Source organism: Gadus macrocephalus, chromosome 18 (assembly GCF_031168955.1).
Source record: "Gadus macrocephalus chromosome 18, ASM3116895v1".
In the NCBI taxonomy this organism is placed as follows: Eukaryota; Metazoa; Chordata; class Actinopteri; order Gadiformes; family Gadidae; genus Gadus; species Gadus macrocephalus.
The window spans coordinates 2,965,562-2,988,566 of record NC_082399.1 but is presented as its reverse complement, the minus strand read 5'-3'; the positions used below and the strand labels follow the sequence as shown (position 1 = coordinate 2,988,566).

General features: G+C 44.8%; 1 protein-coding gene across 1 annotated transcript in view; it reads left to right on the top strand.

The window, feature by feature from the left end:
- Positions 1-6,126: 6,126 nt before the first annotated feature.
- The window catches only part of LOC132446889 (carbohydrate sulfotransferase 15-like), a 33,469-nt gene continuing 16,590 nt past the window's right edge, over positions 6,127-23,005 (top strand). The window contains exon 1 of the mRNA XM_060037462.1: positions 6,127-6,419. The gene's annotated coding sequence lies outside the window, so the exon portion shown is untranslated. The remainder of the gene's footprint in view (positions 6,420-23,005) is intronic.

Below are 23,005 nucleotides of genomic sequence, written 5' to 3'. Positions count from 1 at the left end.
ATCTAGACAGATCCAGTACACGGTCCAAGTGGGAGAGCAATTCTTTCCACTCAACGGTTCACAACAGAGTTGGCCTTTACAAATCTACCTGGGCTGTTTTTGAGCTGCAATTTTTCCACTCTAGGTCGCAGTCATCTGTGTGTTTCCGGTCGCTGTATGAGTAACATGTTTTCCATGCCTTAAAGCTACTGAACACATTAACTAAATAACCACTCGCTAATCAACCGACTGCGATCGGTTGGTTGCATTCGAATCTGCGTACTACATGGTGAGCTGTTCCCAGGCTACCATCAGGGGTGCAAGCCAAAAGTACCAATACACCAGCACACCCACCCACCCACCCACCCACCCAGCCCCCCCAAGAAGGATGTGGCCTCGGGGCCTCAGGATATCAAAAACGGCCCTGCTGAGAAGTGGTTCTGCTTGGCCTTAATACTCATACACAACAGTGGCTGTCTCATTTTCTCCTGGGCTTGATGTGAGCTTCAATTAAACATGCCCCCGGTAAAATGCAGCATCCGAGGTAGCGAGCCTATTAAACCAATTACCTCCATTTGATCCATGACTAGCACCAGGCTAAGCCCTTGTTCCGTGTGATCAGCTTCAGTAACGACATATTGGCTCAGAATCTCTCCCAGCCTGTCCCCACCATGTGCGATTTATTCTGGCTTTTCTCCAAGAAGGTGGGAGTTGCAGAATTAAGAAAGAACTAGGGATTTGGAAGTAATTGTGTAAAGCTCTTCGAGAGCACGCCGAGAACAGCAAAGAGGAGGAGGAGGAGTGCCGTGGTCGCGCGGAGACGGCACATCAAAACCAGATCCGCTATCAAAAGGGAATCCAAGGATAACTAGAGGCAATGCCCCTGTGGGCCTCACCTTCAAGTCCTGAGTGCGATATGCCGTTTCAACTCCCTGGCACACAGGAAATCAAGTCGGGGAGGAACCACTGAGCGCAGTGCTGCAGGATTCACAGTCTGCCAGCGTCTCCGTAGGCAGGGTGCGTGAGGGGTTTGTGTTGAAGCCTAAAGCAGAACTCAGACTCAAGCGAGCGGTTCACAGGGTAGTTGGGATGTTCAGTTGCACAACAGCTGATTTTAGTTTCGAGGTACGGGTTCACTCGACCTCAGGATGGGCCGACCCTGGAAAAAACAGCGCTCATGACGGGCTTCAAAGGGCCTGGCGAATCCATCACCCCCTTTAAATGGGATCGGTCAGGGAATTCCAGAGCCTTTGTTGCTATTTCGGTGCTTTTATTGGTTGAAGCCGAGTTGGTTCGTTTGCGCTGCGTCACCATGTTGAAGTCAAGTCGACACCATAGCTTTCACCAGACAGAAATGACAAAAGTTAGAACATGTATAGATCTAAGCCTATTGAATTTTGAAGAAAGGTGAAGCAGCATTTGTAGTTCAGCCTACTGTAGTTGCATACTGTGAACATGCATGAATTTGCATTACACAACAATGTTAATAAACTATATTAACATTCATCTCGGTTTAATCTTCAGTGGTTTTATGCTGTGAGCCCTCGTGGAGCATGATAAAAGCACTAAAGACGCCAAACCGAAACCCAAAAGCATGCAGTGTACAAGTAGTCTAACAGAGGGACATGCCATTATGCCCTCGTTCAGTTGAGACAAACTTGTATAAGTGCTTTTACAGAAAGCGCCTATTACCTCAATTTATCCCCGTTCAGTCGATCGTTATTGTAGAAAAGGGAGTAAAACAACAAGGAGGTAAATTGCCTGGGATACAATCGTTTTTGATATAATCGTTTAAAGTAGTTTGTTGTCATTATCTCAAACCCAATGAGGATGAGTTGCCATGGTAACTGAACTGTGACACCAAAAAAACGGTTTGAATCCTGACCAGGTCACTTCTCTTCTACATAACAACCTGGTGTGAGTCACGTACGGATGTCTTTCGGAGAAACAGGTGATCCAAACATGTTGCGTTGTTAAAACAAGTGGTTACGACCTCATACCATGCCAAATAAATGTAGTTATAACCCAGGCCGACCCATTAATACTTAGGTGGTTGCAGTATTAGCGTCTCAACGTAGCATCGTGATTCCTCCTGAATCGCCTACAAGAGCTGCCTCGTGGAGGAATGGGATTCCAAGTCCTCTTAATGGGTTTCCAGAAAGGACAATGAAGTAAAATCATCCGCTAATCTAATTCCCGTCAGGGAGTTGTGAAGCAGGACAAGGACAATTAGGTCAGTGTAACTTATTTAAAGAACTTCCGAGGACCATTTCATTGAGCAGCCTGGTCTTTATAGCAGCCAACTCCATATTCATATCCCGAGGAAGAATCCCAGCTTTGTTTAAAAATAGCTTTGCATGTGCACATGTTGATGTTCACACTTACAAGTGAACACATGCTTGATGCATACAAAAGCTAGAGAGGATTATACGTATTTTGTATGCGTCTGCAATGCACTTTGTGATATGAATATGCATTTCGTGTGTGCATACGTGTATGTTTGTGTAAGCTCATGCATACATGTGTGTGTTTCTGAGTGCGCACTTTGGTATTCCTATGAGAGAACAGGTGTGGCCCCTGCCTGTTAATGGCTGAGTTTAATCTGTATGCAATATTCTACTTTAAGGAGCCAACGGCAGCTGAAAAAGGAACCCGAGAGCCAAGATGCAGTGCAGATCCGTCATCTTACCACCCGTGAGCCAGGCCAACAGAGAAGCAATCAGCACACTATCGTCTACAATGAACTGAATCGAATCAGAGGGTAGATTGTTGCTTTTAAAAAGGTGCTGTAGGTCAGGTCCATACGCTCATTCTTAACCCACCAGGGCATGTCCTCCCTGATTTGGCTCAGGAAATCCACAGACAAGACGGCAGAGAAATACAGCTCGGGAATAGACGTTTTTTTTGGGGTGGTCCAGCTTGAAATTCGTTATCTCGTCCGCTCTCGTCTGCCGTCTCTCTCTACAACGCTCGGATCTGGATGTCTTTCATGTGCTGATTCAAACGGAGGGGTCGAAGACAGCGCGGGCCCATGCAACAGCGAGCCGTACGACACCCCTCGTGGGCAGTGTCAGCTTCCAGAGCGACACGGCACTGACGCGCGAGTGTCTCCCTTTTAAAGTGCACGTGGACATCATCGCTGTCGTATTCATGTCATTCTGAAAGCGCTCGTCGTTCCGGCTGTATGCACGGGCCATGGAGTCACCGTGGGGCACTTGAATGCTTCACGGGTCAGAGTGGATCCTCTCCTCCATAGGGAACGTCCACCAGGGTAACACTGACACTTGTGGTATTTTTAGCTCTGCCGTAGAAAATCCCCACGGCTTTCTCTGCATTATCAATTGAGGCGATGGAAGTCCTTATCAAAGTATAGTTAAAGAATCATGACTCCCCCACAGCCTCTCTGCAACCTCTGGCCTCCGCCGTTGCATATTACAGGATGCAGACATGGTGCGGGGATGTTTTATGTCTAACTAGCTGTATCAACATGCCCCGGTCTCTTATATAATACCATCTGTTTGGGAATCAAATCATGGATTACCATAACATAACAAATCATAATTCGCATAATTTAAAGGAAAGCACACCCTCTATACTTCATATTACGAACGTTCTACACCTGATTAGATTTCAATTTCCTGGAAAAGGGTGTTCTGGCCTTCCACTCACATCTATGCATCTTAATGCGCTGCGTTTAAAAATGCCAACAGACAGCTCAGTGCAGCGGACTGGATGATGAAACACGGTTATCTTAATAGTGCACTGCCGGGCTTTTGTTCTGCGTGATGGGGAGATAGAGGTGCAGAACGGCTGGTGTGAGGTTCCATAAGGCATCGGTTGACACCGCAGTACAGGTTGTTACAGTGTGCCGTCGTACCAACAATTATGTTTGTGAAGAGGACACAAAACGGTCTGTTTGAATTACACATCATTAGTCATGCAGCGTCTGATCTAAGCTATCTTCGTTGTGCAAGGGGGATGGGTTAACCTAGTGATTGTTAATGGTCGTCACTTGATTCTATGAACAATCCTTACTGTACCGAAAGATATATTATTGTTTCACCTTCTTCTGACAAAAGGTACTGCAAGTCACAAGCGTCTGCTAAATGTAAATGTCAACATCATCACAGCACGTTGCAAACTATTCACCATGGGGAGTGAAAGAGTGAAACGCTCTGATTCATGACAAGAAAAGTCATGGAGATGGTATTCAGGTTATCAGACCATTTTCCCACATTCTTTGTATTTTTTTTGGGATTATTTTTTGCAAAAGCTATTATTTTCAATCTGATAACCATAAGTAGCTTCTGTCCTCTGCCTTGCTGGCGCAGAGCCCTTTGGAGCCATTTAAACTTCTGTTTGTTTCAGTGGATTACAGGGAGCAAGCTAGGCCTTCATGCTAGCGCTCACCTAATGGCTGGTTGCTCAGAGGCTGGGGCGGTGTGGTGGACAGGGTGAACCAGGATGTTTGGCTGTTCAGTGAGTCTTGTGATGACACTCTGGGCGTGTAATCCCGAAACGGCAACTTGAATTATGAATTATGTCCAAGTCAATATTTTAGTGTCGGTGTGTGCAATGCATTTATTGATAGATAGGACTTTTTACAACACAGAGGAAGACTAGAATCTTTGCCCACCCTCTAAAGTAGGAGTACAGAGACTGAGGTCATTGAGATCTGGCCTTCTTAACAACCCTGGAAGGAGCAATCCCTCTTTCTGCGTTCCTCCTCAAGGCTTCCTCCTTAATAATTCGTTTTTCTTTGACCTTTAGAGAACTCAGGGTTAGGGGGGGGTCATATAATGTGGCCTGTGAAGCCCTTTGAGACTGAAACTGGGAGGAAAGGCTTCACAATATGAAACCCAGTCGCAAGGATGAAACAAAGCTATTTTAGAGTATAGTCTGCCCCCATTCTCTTTCCTCAATACATCAAGAGAGCATCAAATGCACAACGAGCAGTTTAAACCCATACGTTGATGTAGGCGTTTATAGGAAAGATTCTGAAGCGTTGAGATTCAGCGTGCAAGAAAAGAGAAACCACAGAAAGCCTGGGATCTTACCTAGGCTAGCTAAAATAGCTTTATTTCCTTCTGGCAACTGGGTAGCAATATGATATATAGGACACCAGGCATTGTATGGTTTCTATTTTCTTGCTTTTTGCATTTTGTGTGGCTTCCGTCTGCAATCCAAAATGTCAGGGGACATCAAAGACTTGCACTACAAATGCAAATAAAATGTACTTGACGTGACAAATTTCAAACAAGCTAGACTTGCATATGGTGCTGTTCATAAGGAAGAAGAATGTTTAACTAAAAAACAAATTTGTGTTAGAAGTGACAAGTCCGAAATAACCCATGATAAAGTCCTATAACATATATCTCTGGATTTAGAATTATTTGGAAAGTAGCAATGCTTGATATATTCTCAAGCACATAAAGAAAAGTAAACTCATAAGCCCTTTTATGATGAAACAGAGAGCTGCGTCACACTGGGCTATCCTCTGTGTGAGTTATTGGACACATTCTCTCACCGCTCAGCGCACCAGCCACGATTAAGTAAACATTTGTGGAGATATTATCAGTGCACAGTAGACATATTGGGCTGCTGGGCGGCCTGCCAATATGAAGGTGTGGACCGCGCGGGGAAAAGATGCAGTTTCACAAGACCACCATAAAGACAAATTACAATCACTTCATCATCACCAGGATGAATTACTTATAAATCATTATAGATAAATGTCTTGCCCTTGGCCTACTTGGCTGCCCAAGTTTATTTTCTATGCAGTTAACGTAAATAAGGTAACTGCTAGGCGTATTTCTACTAGAGGCATAAAGAAAAGGCAAGTAGGAGTCAGACTATATTCGACTATTTATCACGGCTCGGTCGATGAAATAATTACATTTAACCTCAGATTTATTCTAAACAGCAGGCCCACAGATCTGTGACAAATACTGCGTTGTTATTTCAATTATTCTGGTCTGCAAATGAACAGCTGCCCTGTTACCCCCACTAGCAACCCCTCCCCCAGTGGTGACCCTGCAACCTTTTATAGAGAGAGAGAGAGAGAGAGAGAGAGAGAGAGAGAGAGAGAGAGAGAGAGAGAGAGAGAGAGAGAGAGAGAGAGAGAGAGAGAGAGAGAGAGAGAGAGAGAGAGAGAGAGAGAGAGAGACACACACACAGGCGGTGATTCAAAACGCTGGCTCTGTGGAGGGGGACCGAGCAGAACGAGCTGTCACACACAACTCCCGGAGACGCGAGGACCATCACAGGGGATAAATGTCCGCACATGGCTCCCATAGTCCCGCGGAACGGACCCCCCCGCAGGTCCGCTGATTAACAATCCCGGGTGTCCGGTAGACAACATGGACTTATCCGATGTACCGGCGATTAAAGTTTGATACGTGGGGCTGTGTCGAGCTGCCGCCCGCAACACAAAACTCATGGTAGGTGGTTGTTTTTCTTCATATCTTTTTGGATTACGCGTAATAAATCAATAAAGTTATTGATAATAGTTTAGATTTAAATTGTATGAATGAATATATTTAGTGGATCGGAAACTGTCCGCACTGTTCTGCTAGACCATGCCTTCGGTTCCCTCACACGTGTGCATCCCTCGGTGGAACCGTTTCAGTTTACGCACACAATGTCTGAATGTCGCCGGGTGGTTCGTAACGCTAGAGCCATCCCGGCGGAACTTGCACCCTCGACCCTCCACCGGGAGTCCCGGAGAGGGGACCCGGAGCCCCGGGGAGGGGACCCGGAGCCCCGGGGAGGGGATAAGCGGGGATCCTTATCAGGCTGCTCCTATTCTCCGACTCAACTTGGAGCTCTCGTCTAATCCGAGTTAAAGTCGAGCTGAATGAGTCCGATTTGTTGCTTGGTCCATGTCAACACAATCATGTCAAAACAATATTAAAATAGGATTTAATTCATCATTATGGAGGAAACACTTCCGTCTTATTCGAGTCTTATTCTGCAGAAACCGACACACATTTTTCTTTGCGTCTTTGCGTTTTGTCAGATGGCCATTCGGGCATGAATGTTGGCATTGTGAAAGTCGGAGAGAGTCAAAACAAAAGGATATGTTCACATAAAAGCTGACCAATGGGACCCAGGCATGCGGGCTCCGGTGAGCGGCGTGGTCCTCACGCCTCTCTTTGTCCGGAGCGGCGGAAGAGATTCTCCTGAGCGCTTCGGTCAAAGGGCGCTTAACGTCTCCGCGAGTGTGCTAAGGCTTATTGGTCTTTTGCAAAGTGCACATTAGCTCGTTCACACACACACACACACACACACACGCACGCGCGCACACAAAGGCACGCTCACAAGCGCACAAACCCACACGCTTACACAAAGACACGCTTACACAAAGACGCGCGCGCGCACGCACACACACACACACACACACACACACACACACACACACACACACACACACACACACACACACACACACACACACACACACACACACACACACACACACACACACACACACACACACACACACTATGTTCTGTCACGTCACTAATTACCTCAATTTATAAAATATTTTTTGTAACTTAATTCATGGACCTTGACTTAGTGGTTTGTTTCAGATTGATTTGTCAGTCGGGTTTCCCTATTGGTTAAGAGAGTTTCTTATTCAAACCTAAGAGACAATGGGGGATTTTGGCCTAATGAATACCTTTAGGCTAATGAATGTGTCCTGTGTGTGCTCGTAAGATAGCCTGTATAGTGTGTCTCGGAGATATTCCCCGGAAATAATTACCATATACAGAAATGACAGTGATTTTCCAGGAAGTGCATAGTACTTTTATAGTGGAGGGTTTTAATGTGAGGGAATTCTCCGTCAGAGGGAACTGACAGTGGGGAAAAAGCGACCGAATCCATCTCCATAAAACACAGGGATTCATACATCTCTGTCATGTCTCCGCCCTGGCTGTTTACTTACAGTTGGGACGAGGGCGATTTGGGAGTGTGGGGGGGGGGGACGTGGTGAGGGGGACGTGGGCGTCATGACGATACAGCCGGAGATACCGCTCGTCTTTGCACTGTGCAATTAGCCTCGCGAGCGGGACGCCTGATTAGAAGGATTTAAATGTCACAGTTGAGTGTATTACTGTTATTTTCTCGTAACTTTGTCTTATTTCTTTTGCAATCCCACCTCAAAGCTGCCCAATCAACACCAAGCACTCTAGAGAATGACGGTATCCCCCCCCTTTCCACTTAAAACGTGGCATGTGTGTGTTTTAATTAAGGGCACATTTTAGAAGCCTTGACAAAAATAAGTACATCTATATAGAGTTATTTTAATGTCACCGCCTTTGTTCGTTGAGGCTGACCACCTCTTTTTTATAAATAGGCCGCAAATGTGATAAAGACTTAACAGTGTACCGGGCATTGGTTCAAGGTCACTATAGGACTATGCGGCAAAACAAGAACTAACAACAGCCTCTTCATCACTTTGTGCTTCGGCCATGGATGAAGGTCTTTGTTTATTTCTGAAGCTCGTACACCTCAACTCAATAAGCAATCCCTCAAAACGTGGAGAAACACATGGATTTGGATTTTCATTCAGACCAGAACTAACGTTTTTAAGTCATGAGCCACACGCACACACAACGAAAACAATCAGCGAGAAGACCTTTTTTGGCATCATCAACTCCATTTCCTGTAAATGTTATTATAGGAGCCAGTAGCCTGCAGTCAGACTGCTCTCCTCGTGTTGACTTACACGTCCATTAGCGGTGAAACACCTGTGATGACACTCCGCTCAGTAATAGGCCCAGCCATGCACTCCCTATCCGTGTCACACTACCTGGGAAAATCTTGCCATTGAAGTCCATTCATGGAGGTAATTGTTTATTTTTTGCCCGAAGACTAAAAAGAAGTTGGATTCAACATGAATTCATTAAAAAGTTTCCTTGTCCTTGTTCATTTCCCGAAGACAAAGACAAACAAACAACAAATGGGCTGAGAAAAAAAGAAAAGACTTAGACCACCAACAATGATTAATCTACGTTCTTGGTATTCTATCAATTTAATCAGCCAAAATCAAATTATTCTGTGGTGTTTTGAGTTTATTGTTTTTCTGTTGTAAACTTTTTTTAACTCAGGTGTTCTGTTATGTTCACTTTGGAACCTTATTGACAAATACAAATCAAGTATTGAACAATAATGTGGAATATGCTGTTGAAGGACATTTCTTGACAGCAAAGCAGTCTCGTTTCTGTCAACCTCCAGACAGCAGAGACTTGGGTTTGTCCTGACCTGCTTCGGCTCCCGCTATTCTTCTGCAGATTGTGTTGAAGCTGTTTGTCCCAAACCCGGAGCTAATGAGTCATGAAGTGTTTCCAAAGCAGAGTGCTTCTGTCTTCCAGGAAAGCAGCATTATAGGACAGGGTGGGACATCCCTGTGTGATCGGCAATTCCGTCAGCGCAGGAAATAGCTGGTGTTGTTTCCCTTTCAGTTGTGCGTATTGTCAGAGGGCAGTCTTTGTGTTGCTTGCGATGCATTACTCAACCCCGTCCCTCCTCACACGACACACACACCAAATAGATATTTTCTTGTGGTGTGTTTAGCTGTGGTTCATTTAGAGTCTCCTTGATATTACACTGTGGAAATACGTCTCAAATCCCAACTTCACCAAACAATACAGACCTGTCATTTGAGGATGACCCCCAACAACGGGTTTAAGTACCCTTATTACCACCCGGAATGCTTAGGAAACACGTCTGGCCTATACTTTAACGTTTGACAAAAACAGATTCATGTTTTTCCCCGAAGGGTTATAGTTCCTTACCATCTGACAACAAAACAACCCAAAACAACCCTAAAACAGCTCTGATGACCCTCGTGCTGCACTATTTCCTGAAGCGAGGCTGCCAAATTCCAGGGCTGCATGTCACCTCATTTGTTTTTCCACAACAGTTTGGTCTGGAAGTGTGCACAAGAAAGGGGCAAGGCTAAGGCCAGCAGCCAAGCCCAGGTCCAATGAGCCTCTGTGCTGCTATCTTAATCACAGACGCTGGAGTCGTCAGAAATGCAGGGTTTTGGCCTTTCTGGGCCAGCGTCGATACTTTGAGGTCGATGACCCCCTTACCTTAGGGCGGTGATTTCTCACAAACCTGGGAAACGTAGCTTTGCAATTCCCATCTAACTATTTTTATTGTGACCGAGCACTAGCTTGTACAAGCTAGCACATAAAAAGGTTGTCTATTAGGTCAATAGGTTGTATTCTTCTTCTTTGTTGAATAGCCGTAATGGGTCTCGATGCATTGCGGACAAGTTCAATCACAGTTACATTTCCGGATACGCCTGTACCGTAGAGATCCACTGCGACACTCAAAGTGACACTCTGATGGAAAAGTTTGCGTTCGCCTTTAGACCACTACTTTAGACAAGTTATTGGAAGTCGATTGAGTCAAAATCTCACTAAGAATTCCAACTGAATGATCTCATCTTAGCCTCAGTTAAGGTTTCCTGAGCCTGGTTTTCAAACTCAGTTTAAAAAATCAAACCAAAGCAAAGCACAGCCCAGAACTTATACAGTCAGTGCAGACACTCGCACTGAGAGAGCATGATGTTTGCATAAGCATGGCAAGTAAGTCAGTGGTACTGTCCAAATGCTCTTCTTCCCTTTGTAATACTCCTTTAGATGTAGTCTGTTAGATGATGTGCTTGGCTATCCCGCCATCCATTAATACGTGTCAGTGTTTCTTCAACATGCTGCTTTCAACGTCAAACCTGTCACGGGTGAACCTTTCTGTTGCATAAATCTTTCATAGGCTGTCATTACAGGGTGCTGCGTCATGAACGCCAGCCACCCAGCACTCTGTACGGGGCGTTCGGCTGCAGCAGCAAATGCAGTGTAGGAGTGGGCTACTTTGACTGCTGTGATTGCTTATCAGAAAGGAACGGCCGCAAGGACTCATCCAACCAAATTGCATCATGCATTCTGATGAGGGCTGTGGACGGCCCAGCGAGCTATTCTTGTGAATGACTCAAATACCTTTATTTATTTTTTTTGCCTCTACCAAAGAGGTGCCGATTGACAACCGTGAGATTATCCAGTGTAGTTGTAAGAAAGCAATCAAGGACAGGCTTTGACAAGCAACTGCTGAGCGGGAATTCTGGTGAGGTTGAGGCAGTGAATCTCCTGCCAAGCTACAGGTCACTGCTCGTCCTAACGGCGCATAACAAAATAAGGTGAATTTTTATCGGCCCGCCATCTGTACTTAGTCATGTATTCCATTATGGTTGACAACACCTTCTTGAGAGGTGGATTTATGGATTTATATTGCGGTGCGAGGGTGGCAGACCGTTTTCTGTCTCCACTAAAGGCTCTGATAAAGTAGTTTCTCGTTCTGCTACTCAACGATATGACGGCGAAATTTCCTCTTCATGAAAACCATTTTGCACAAGGTTTGAGTGTCTACAGAGGGTTACAGTCGGATTGTAGGAATAGCCTAAATGTTGCCTCTTCTTAATGGCTTCATCGTATTGCTGTAAGGCAATCCAATTTTCTGATCTTATTCGACGGTTCTGGCTTAGTGAAGTGAACAATTAATGCCCCCATTTGCTTCCTCTTCACATCACTAATGGTCACTTTGTGGCCATTAGTGATGTTATCTTAAAGGCTGATTTGTGAGACTACTCCGGGGCCATTCCGTTGTAGTACTAAACACTCAATTAGATTTTATGTCATCATCAATAGTCATCTACAAAGTACAGAGGGACAAGAATAGACGGGAATGGTCACATCACGAACGTTAGGGCAAAAGAAAGATTTGAGTCAGGATCCCTTGCTATATCATTCTAAACCACTGACTCCAGTCTAATTCATATATTTTTTGATATACTATGAAAGGAACATATTCATCCCCCTCCCCCCCAAAAAAAGATTTTTACATCCTGTCATTCCTAAACACCGGTCCATGGCCTGGCTCTCATTTACTGCGCTGTAATACCTTAGGTTAGCAGAAACACAGTGGCGGTGGTGTAGCCCTTCAGGGCTCTAGGATGAGTCTTCCAGATGTCACCCTAATGGACATCAGCACCAACCAGAGGGGGAAACCCCGGCGTTGTACATCACCGGGAGAGGCAGAGAAGTATTCCTCTCCCCATTACTCCTTCCGCAGTGCGTTCCGGGAAAGCCGGGTTCCATCACAGCGGACTAACTTGCAGCGGCTTTTTCTTTCTCTTCAAAATAACTGACAAGTCACCGTGCTCCCCTCTTGATAAGGGCAAACGTTTGCATGTTAATATTCTCTCAGATCCATAAACTACTGGCACACACTTGCTGATCGGTCTTGTATTCATCGAGGGGTGAAAGGTCGCTGTTGGATTCAGTTTAGTAGAGAGGGTTGGCATGCCTCAAATTGCAGCTGTCGTTCACTTCCCCTCAGTGGGCAGCTCAGAGAAGCATATTCTCTACATATGTTATTCTCATTCATTTGGGTTCCCGATTGAGTGTCACTGCAGCTCAGTGTCTCTGAGAACATTAGCCTTTACAACCTAAGCAAAGGCAGCAGTCTGGATAAGTCCTTCCCCTAGTTTCTCTCTGGCTCTCGCTCTATTGTGTATGTCAATGATGGTTGGTTCAAGCAGCCTCACCTGGCCCGAGTGTGGCACCTAGGTCGCGTCTAACCCGAACATTGCGACAATTGTCTTTGCAATAAACTACCACCAAAGCAGGCTGAATAGGAAAGGTTCAAGTAAATACGTTTCAGGCTCAAATACACACTCAAATTACAATGTTTAAAAGTAAGAGATTGAGACACTGAAAACCGAATAAATATGATATAAATCTTCTTTATTACGGTCAGATCGTTTAAACTATTTCATTCAAGCTTTAACTTTCAATTAAGTTCCTTAAATCATTTTAATTATTAATTAAATGGGTAATTGTTGAAACCCCCTGAGATTCCCACAATGTCAATCGTGGGAGCAATTATTTTAAGATTGGAAGATGCTGGAAAAAAAATCGTAATTAGAACTTCAAATCGGTTTGAATCAGACATTAAAGATTACGATTTGGGAAAAGTAAGACAAATGCCGCCGTCCGGAGTGCGAACAGAGACCAGTAGAAGTATGGGTAAATTTTCCAGCTTGAGAACATGTTGAGGGACATGGAAAATGTGACAGTTTGTTGCAGAATTTGTGTTTGACATGCATATCATGTGTTTTTAAACTGTATTTGCTGAACAAATATGTTTGTCTCTCAGTCGCATTTACAGTCACATTTACATTTAGGGCATTTAGCCGACGCTTTTATCCAACAGTGACTTAAATTAAGTACATTTGTCAGAAGAAAGAGAAACCACAATATATCGCAGTCGGTACAGTAAGGACGTTGGCATGCTGGCATGGCTGCATTCCAAACCTATTGACTCTCCCAGCAACCCACCGGTACCAGCCTGCAGTCTGTAGTGTTCCCACTCCCAGCAGTATTGTGTGAGCGAATGGAACAGCTCCACCATACGAGCCACTGCGTAGGTGGGTGTTTCTATTCTTAGCAGGCCACTGCATGTGATGACAGGCTCTCTGAGCATCATGTGTTGCCTATCGTGTCAACACTAAAGGCATATATAAAACAACTGCATAGCTAAGTGATTTTAGAATGAATGTGAAAAGGTTAAGCAACTTTTTTAATTTACTTAAAAATTTATCAAGAGCAACTGATTTTTTTTCCTTGTACATTATTTATTAAGGGTTAGGTTTTTTTAATGGTGGCAGCTGTACACTTTTGCCTTTGAGGTTGAAAACGATCCAATTTATGCTTTATTGCTTCAAGGGGCAATGAATCCACGCTGAATTTGATTAATCTTTAATTCCTTTGTAAAAAGAATTCCCTTTTTTGGTATGTTTGTTTTCTGGTCTGTGGTCGGTGGCAGGACGTTGCATGCTCGTACAAAAACAACCTCAGTTCAGTCATATTGTGTAAGGCTTGCCCTCAACGGCCCAAGCACTTGAAATGCATTGTGACCCCTAATTACATAGCAGTGTTCAAAGAGGTGTCTGAAAGACGGCGAATCTGTGTTTGTTTGGCCAAAACATGTTCAGAGGCGGACTATATGAGGTATGGCTCAAATAAAACGGCATTCGGAAAGCTACATCCGCTCTGGGACAACCATTAATTCTGAAACGGCTTTATTTCCGTTCCATCTTTATGGCTAGTAATCCACCACGTTTTCTGTGATTTGGTTGCAGCCGGAGCCATTAGTGCACTGAGGGTTCACACACATTCCTGTGCTAACAGTAAACATTCCCTCTGGATTAATTACCTGCTGCTGGGCCAAACTCTGTGGGCCGCCTGGCCGACTCAGGATCATAGGAGGCCGATTGTCAGGTCGGGTAAAGGAAAAGGGGATCTGGGATCAGGCACTATGATACTTGCAGAGCATCTGGGGTTGAGGTGGCACAGAGTCTGGACCGGAAACACAGACATTTCTGTCTGTGTTTCCTGTTTCGGCGAAGGGATACTGTACCAAAGAGGAACTCTTCTGCAAGTGTTAAGATGGGGCTTTCTAACGAGGATTACAAGAAGCATATTTAACATGGCAAGTCTACATGAAACTGAAACTTGAAAACCTGTCTCCAGGCATGTTTTTTTTTTGTTTCACTTTCAACGGTAAGTATTTCCTTGTTCCGATGAAGCCAGAGAGAGTGAAACCCACATTTTCGCCCACATTTTAGGTAGTCTGCGATCTTTGAGGCTAACGAAAAGGTAGATGAATTTGTTTTTACACCATTTCCATCCAAGTTTCCATGCATCGTGGAAGAACTTGTTTGTGGTTTTTCCCTCATTGTAGATAGCAGATATTTTACCAGCAAATGGTGCAGGATGTGGTTGGGTTAGAGTTCACCTTGTGGGTGGCAGCCCACATTTCTGGCACTCTTGATCGCGCTTCGGGGTGTGAGGGACTGATTGGCACACACTTCACTAATTTCAGGAAGGCCCGATCCTCCCACTCGCCTGATGGAAGTGAAGTCACTCACCACCACCCACTCATCCCCTGCTTCACTACCCTAGAGTGGGGGGATTTAATAGCCCTCAGGCCATTAAGCTGTAGCTCTATACGTATTCAGTCAAAGCGTGTTTCAGGAGCAAAAAGAAAAGGGTTTTGTATCGCTTTCCTTTTATTTATTTATTAATCAATGTATTTATTTGGTCATTTATGCATTTCTTTTTTTTTGGGATAAAAACAACAATATGCAAATATAAAACCAAGTAATTTCTACAAAACATATTCGCTAGAAACTATGCATATTCGCATAGTTTCTGGGATAATAGTTGTGTATAAGTTTGGGATTGGTTTATAGACAAGTCTTCTCCCACTGAATGATTTATAGCCATTTTTCGCATATGTCCCTCAAACTCACCCCTTCATTCACTGAAGAGCTCCTCAATTATTAATTGTATTAGAGATGCTTCTATCTTGGCAAAAAAATATTCCTCACCTATCTTCAATCAGTCTTTTTTATTTATTTTTTTTGACGGACAGATTTAAGGATTTTGACCTTTCACCATGATTTTTTGTTGCATTTCTTTATTCACACTTGAACTTTTGGATTTAATTCAGATTTGAGCATCCAGGCTTGCATTTTTGTCTTCATGTGATTCAGTATTTCTTACTCTGCATAGAATAAGAATTTGCCTAAAATAAAATATTGAAATCTGCTATTAAGCCTGGCAGCCATTTGTTCATCTAATGAGTTTGTAAAAGAACAAAGCAATGAGCAAAGGATATAGGAGATTGCATACATATTAGAAAAATTAGTTTTAAATTTGAATAAACGTTTTTAATCTAAAGCCCCTTCTTCTCATAAAGGCCAGCGGCTCCTCGTTCAGAATCCAGTTTATTCCGACAACCTTCACAACCTACACACCACTATAACCAATCAATAATTGATATTGCCAATTCATTTTATGATCCCCTTATTAGCAGCTCTGTTCACCTAAGCCCGAGGCTGCCAAAGAAATTACAATAATGAATAAAATATATGGTGGGCAGAGTGCTGAACGTATAGCCCCCCCCCCCACCTCGCTCAGGGGCTCCTTATGAATCCAGGTCATCACCGGCTCCCTGCCACGCGCTAATGGCAGATTAAACTGTCCCGGTCTGACCTAGACTGAGTACCCCCAGCCCATTCTGCCGCCGATTTGAATTCGCCCTTCAGAAGGGGGGTCTGGAGCGGGGCAATACATTTCTTTCTGCTTCCAATACGCTTTTGAAGGAGCCAATCCTTCCACCGAGCTGGCTTCCACCGAGCTGGCTTCACCCCAGGCGCGTTTTTTGGCCGGTTTGACGACAATGACGACAGGGAAGCGACGGCACGCAGCAAATTGCTTCGAGTCATTTGAACTAGGCCCGTTGGTCACGCCTCTTGTGCTGAAGTGAATGACGGCAGCCTCCCCAGATCAACGTGCAATCTACGATTGATCTTCTTGGCCTGGCAATAGCCAGGCTAGGTCCGACCCAAAGACCGGCGCGTCTTTGGGTCTGACCCCATTCCAGCCTGAGGCGGAGTTGGGCTCTCCTGGAGATGAGGTCAGGGGGGACATGGGAAGTGTATGGGGGGGGGGCGGGGGGGATACAGTGCTGGGTGGGGGAGAGGGTGGGGGCGTCCTTCTGGAAAGATGAAGAACGAGAGTACCTTGAACCAGAGTGAATATCGATCTTCTCCGTCGTGCTGGTGTTATAAGAGCATGATTTACATCATTGGACATGGCCCCGGGACCCCAAAGAGGGGGGGGTGGATGGTTCCGAAGACAGGACGGGGTGAGGCAAGGAGCAGGGGGCTACGAGGCTAAAGCAGGGACATCCGATGGCTGATAAGGCCCCTTCCTTCTATGAATATCGATTAATAAACTCGCGGCTGCTGCGACCCCATGTCCCGTCGCTTGTTTGTTGCGTTGTGTTCTTTCCCGCTCCACTCACCCCGCCGTAGAGCTTTCATTTTACGCCTCGACGGTTATCGTCTTATCAGGTTTTTCCCCCTCCAGGATGTGTTTCCACCAGCGAGGGCGGTTATTGAGTTAGGATCTGTTTATTTTTAATTAGACGGCCCCATTGTAAGATGGCTGGGGGTGGCTGGGTAGGGGGGTGGCTGGGTAGGGGGGTGGGGGTAGAGGACTGGGTGGCGGTTTTGGGAACATTCCCTTGTGTTCAGTCCTGTCGTCGCCACAGCTGCCTGGTCCAGCGCTCGCTGGGCGGTCCCAGGGCACTGGGACCGTCCCACGGCTGTGTCCCACCGTTCCGGTGGCCCCGCGCTGAACTTTAATTACTGTGAGTGGCCTTGCGGGAAAAGCATTTTTCTCCCCTCCACCCCTGCCTGCTCTGTGCCGACACGGTGGTGACACGGACAAGTCTGTGCGCCGAGGTGGTCCCTCCGGTCCTCGTGGGAAACGTTAAAGAAAATATAAATGTCCTTATGTCCTTGGCAATGATAGAAAAAAGGAAACGGATGATTGGAAAATAACATGGGATCAGCATATTTTTTGATGAAAATATGTAGTATGATCGTTCTTTCAAATGACATGGATCCTGTAAATAGTGGCCCTTCAGGCATTCCATCAGTTGTAAACGCTTTCCAACGAGCACTGTACACGTTTGTTTATAAATTGTTTACTATTTACATATTCATATTTGCATATAAACCACGGGATATATGCCGTGATTCGCCAAGGACCGGACAACCATCTGGTTGTCCGTCTAAAGTCAAAGGTTGTGAGGCATGGCTTTACTTCTGTCCCTGCTCCCCCGGTCATACTTCCTGTGTTCTTTAGATTTCAGTTCAACAGGCGACCCATTTTATTCATTGGAAATGTCCAAAACATGCAGAGGAAGTGCAGATGAGCTCCTCCTTCCAAACAGGGACTGTATCGGAATATCCGAGTACAGAAGAAATTGAGGTTTCACAGGCGCAACATATCATTGGCCAAGTCAGTTGGACTTGTACTGTACAGGGCCCACTGTCTTACCTGATGAATCTGGAACCCTTCTTCTGTTGCGTTTGCTGTGATATGTTGTGATAGATTAGCACTCAGCGGCCCACAGGGCCGTATAACTAGAGTGCTTTCTTTGGGAAGATTTGTTCAGTGTGTCAGGAGAGTTTTCAACAGTACATTTCCACTGGGTCGCTGTTCATGAAAAACAACTTTGTGACAGACTGGGTTATCCCTTTCTTTATTTTTCAAAGTCTCCTCAGTCCATTATTTCACTCCACTATTAAGTGATTCCATTTTATGATTCCCTTGCGCAGTGCAACTCACATTGTTATAGGGTGGTGTCAACACGGCTATGCAGCCAAGTGGAACCTCCCGTTTGTATTAATGGGAATGGATGACAGCTTGTCAATGTTAATAACAGTGGACTAATATGCATAGAGCAGTGCTCTTACTACTGAGGCCACAGCGATTAATAATGAATGCCTCACATTCAGCCAACACACCGAAACACACACACGCACACGCACACACAATGTCAGCAACCATCAGCTCAGGAGGAACGGGATACAATCAGCGAGCCCTTCAATAGCCAGAAGAACGACTCTACCTCCGGAGATAATGTCTTAGATTCCTATAGAAAACTGCTCAGCTTTGCTGTAACCAAACCACATTATGCAGTATGAGAGCTTGAGGCAGTATTTCACTTCTGCGTAGAACACCCACCGTCGGGGTCCCTGCGACGGTGCTTTCATTTAAATTTCTGCAGCCGGACTTGCGTTCCCACTTTCTGCTACGCCGGTGACGCAGAGAGCCACAGCGCCCGAGCACAAACCCAGCTTTGGGCGTCCACAAACAAACTGATTTGGATTTCAAATCAGCTCTTGTAAATTATATGCAGTGGTTTATTTACAACGGAACATTTATCTCATTACGCAACGAAGTTTCCTAGCCCCCCCCCCGGGTACTGTGCCCCGGACGCAACGGCCCCCGGTGTGATTAACCCGCGCATTGGGTTCCTAGCAATATGGATTTAGGGCTTCTTCAGAGTATTGATTTGTAGCGACAGAGCCATCCGTCATTGAGTCTTTCGGCCCAGCTCAGTCACTGATAACCTTTACTCTATACTATGTTGGTTGCAGGTTTAGGCACGCGAGGTAAAACAACACTAAGTTACACTGCAATAAACTATACTGGTATTAGAGATCCACTATGAAAACCATGCCGTTTTGCCGTTACTTTAATTTGGTTAATTTAAATTTAAGATAAGTAGAAATCTTTACTGTATTTGTAATTTGGTTAGTTCTAAAGCCCAGCAGCAATGTTTTCATGATTACTACAACACTGCAGGGTCTGTAAGAATTTAGGGATATTTTAAGTATTCTCTGTAGGGGAAAAAGTCGAAACTAATTCATAGTTATATTCCTGAATTTCAATGAATGTTGTGCTGTGCCTTTTTATTAAAAACAAATGCCATTTCCAGCATCTCATATCATTGTTTAATGTGGAATATATACAAGAAAGAGCTGAGGCCCTGGGGAAATTGTTAACTATTCCTGTTGGGCAGAGTGTTGTCAAGAAGTGATAGCATATCTGAAGTAGTGCGCTTGCTGCGGTTCCCATCCAAGAAAAAGCTTTTTATTTATGCAGAACTCATCAGTAGGGATTATCTGTGACCATATTACTTTAATGATATAGCTGCGTCTACTTTGTCACAAACCTATTAAATGCAGAATACAAGCAATAACTTTTGTAGGAAATACACATATCAAATAAATCAATATTGATGCTTCCAGGGCACCGAAGGAAGGTCACTGAAAATGCCTCCACATTCATTCAGCTCGTAGTTTTCTATTTATTATTACTTGTTTTTATTTTCGCAGTCTGTGCTGTCTCAGTCAGTATGATGGACAGGCCCTTTTGGGGAACTTGCTTGTCTCAGGGAATAGATTGTATTGGTACTTGCTATGCCCCCGTCTAGAGCAGAAAGAAGTTGTTCTGTGTCTGACACAAACAACATGATGATGTTCCATCGACACGTCTTTAAGAGAGGACAAAATGTCGGCGAGGAATCGGAATGGAAGAGAAACGAGAGAGTGGCCAATTAGCGGCTGGCCATTTGGATTTTTCGTGAGCCCTGGCAGTGCTGAGATGGACAGAAAGCAGCAGACTAGAGCGGAAGGCGTTACACAAGCTGCCTGATTGCTTTCTTTAGTCCAACACACATTTTGACTGACAGGAGAGAGAGACGCGACGTGTGAATGTGTCTCTAATGAGCCGTGAACAAAACACTGTGAAATGAAAATATACAGAAATCTGTCAGCTTAAACCATTTTAGCCAGGTTGATCGATCGAGTAGACTAGAGTACAAGGGCTATAGTCGCAAAAAGGGCTTCATTTTGCTCTCCTTGTCTACGTACAGCACTTTACGGAGGACTATAAACCGGCCTTAAGCCCCCTTAATGGCAAGGACTGTACCCCAAAATACTGCTTTTTTTTGGGGTACAGAGAGCTTGAGAAGGAACACAGAACAGAACTCCTCCATGGATGGGGAGGAGTGCAATAGATGGAAATGAGCCGAAATTTTATGGTAACGTGAAATCTAGCAGAAATAACGAACCAAGAAGAGGAGGTCCATCTCACAGGCGAGCGTGAAATAATTCTGTATGGATCAGCTTTTGCTTTAATAACAACGCAGCTTTATAATATTATTCTGATGCTGCCATCTTGGCCTCTCTTGTGAAAGAGGTGTTGAATGTCAATGAGGCCAACCTGGTTTAAATAAAGGTTAACAAAAAAAAATGCTTCACACCCGAGATATCAGAGAAGATTCGATCCTCTTTTTCTGTTTGCTGTGACTTCATTCGTTTTGTTGGTTGCTCTTTGTCTTCCGTCTTTTTTTCATTATCCTCGCTGCGTCCCAGTAAATGTCACACGACCTCGGGGCAGTGCAGGTCATTGACTTCTGAGATGACGAAGGACACCCAGGAGGCAGTCGATACCTTCTGGGACACAGGGGCCGCCCACGGCCGTGCGATCCTCCTTCCTTTTATTGTCCTTCCACCAAAGCAGCGATGCCTGGGCCAACGTTTGAGCTTTCAAGTACAAACACTCAACTCTCCGGAAGGAAACCGGGCAGAGCGGCGTGTGCAGTGGGCAGCCACTTCGCTCCCCTCGGCTTGAGAAGCTTGAAAGATGAGTGTGAAAATGACTGGATGAAAATATTGTCTTAGATTCCTATAGAAAACCGCTCAGCTTTGCTGTAACCAAACCACATTATGCAGTATGAGAGCTTGAGGCAGTATTACACTTCTGCGTAGCACCCACACCCACCGTCGATGGGCCCTTCGACGGCGCTTTCATTTAAATTTCTGCATTCCCACCTCCTAAAAACCAATAACCCCCCAAATAAATCCCAAGTCCAAAAGCTCCACCGAGTCATTTATTCTCCCACCAGTGTGTTAAGCAATGCTTCATTTGTGCAATATGCAAAGTAACTTTATATTTCTATTTAACTAGCTACCGTCTATATTCAAAATCATTTGGCCTTCCCCCATGACTTCCATAAAAATAATTAGGAGAAAGGACCGGTTCATTTATAATCAAAAAGAAAAAGACAGACACTTGCAGAGTCCATTCAAAACAGCATCTCTCTCTCTCTCTCTCTCTCTCTCTCTCTCTCTCTCTCTCTCTCTCTCTCTCTCTCTCTCTCTCTCTCTCTCTCTCTCTCTCTCTCTCTCTCTCTCTCTCTCTCTCTCTCTCTCTCTCTCTCTCTCTCTCTCTCTCTCTCTCTCTCTCTCTCTCTCTCTCTCTCTCTCTCTCTCTCTCTCTCTCTCTCTCAGGCAGACTTGAGCTTTTTGATGTATTGGAAGCTCGGGGCCCTCACCGTGGGGGGCTCCTCATTACCTTGGTGCCTGACTGCTGGGGGTCAGCGACGTGTTTGCCCCGTAACCCCCTCCTGCCTATGCTGTTAGACAGAGTAGAGCTGTGTGCGTGTCGGTTTGTGTATGTCTGTTAATGCGTGCGTGTGTGTGTGTGGTGTTCTAAGTGTATCAGCCCTGCTTACCATTCAAACCTCCTGGAGCGCGCTCAATGTGTGCTTGTGCGCATATTGTTAATGTGTTAACGCGCGCGTGTGCGTGTGTGTGTGCGCGTGTGTGTGTTATGACTCACCGCATCACAGTTGTACAGTATGATATTAATATATAGAACAACACCTTCCCTCAGATTGCTTTGTGTTCCAAATGCAGGCATGTAGAAGAAACCTACATTTAAGCTCTCCTGTCCAACGCCGTCCTTTAAGACCAAAGCATTAAGGATAAACCAAACTCTCTCACAACACGTCTCTCCCTATCTTCCAGACTTCATATCTCATAAAAGGTTGTCTTTACTTTAAAGGTTGAGTAAACCCCTAGATGATGTTTTTCAGTCGGAAACAGTTTCGGGGGGAACATTTCTGCGATATTTTTGATAAGTTGTCCAACGAGGGAAATTCTGTTTAATATAGCAGAAGTCTGCTACTGTGGCCTACCAACGCTCTTCCAAAGAGTGGTATTACTCTATCCACTGCGTACCTTAGCTCGAGCAGGTGTGATACAACTCCCCTCGCCCCTTCTCCTGTGGAACCCCAAGTGCACGTTTTTATAAAACAAAAAAGCCACAACTGTTTTGATATTAGATTTCGTTTAACTAGTCAGTCCCTCCAGGATTTCGCGGGCCTTTTTTGAGATTGTTGCGGCCTAAAATGCCTGATGTTGCGTGAGCTTTTCCAAAAAGTTGCGTTGAAAGTGTTTTTTTGGTTTTTGTTGCGATTACAGTGCGAGAGGAAGTGAAAGTTGCGATTTTCCTGATGTTAAATATTAAGTTATTACTGCAATTTTCCCTGAGGAATTTGGTAAATATTAAGCTATGACTGAAAAAAACATTAATTAACACTGAGAAATGGTCCTATGAATAATTGATTCTTGATTCTTTCCACGCTGGCAATTTACTTTTGCCAGCGTGGCAAAGATTTCCGCTTATGTTCCACCACAATGTTGCATGCAGTGCAAAATAATTTCCTCCAACTTTCATGTAGA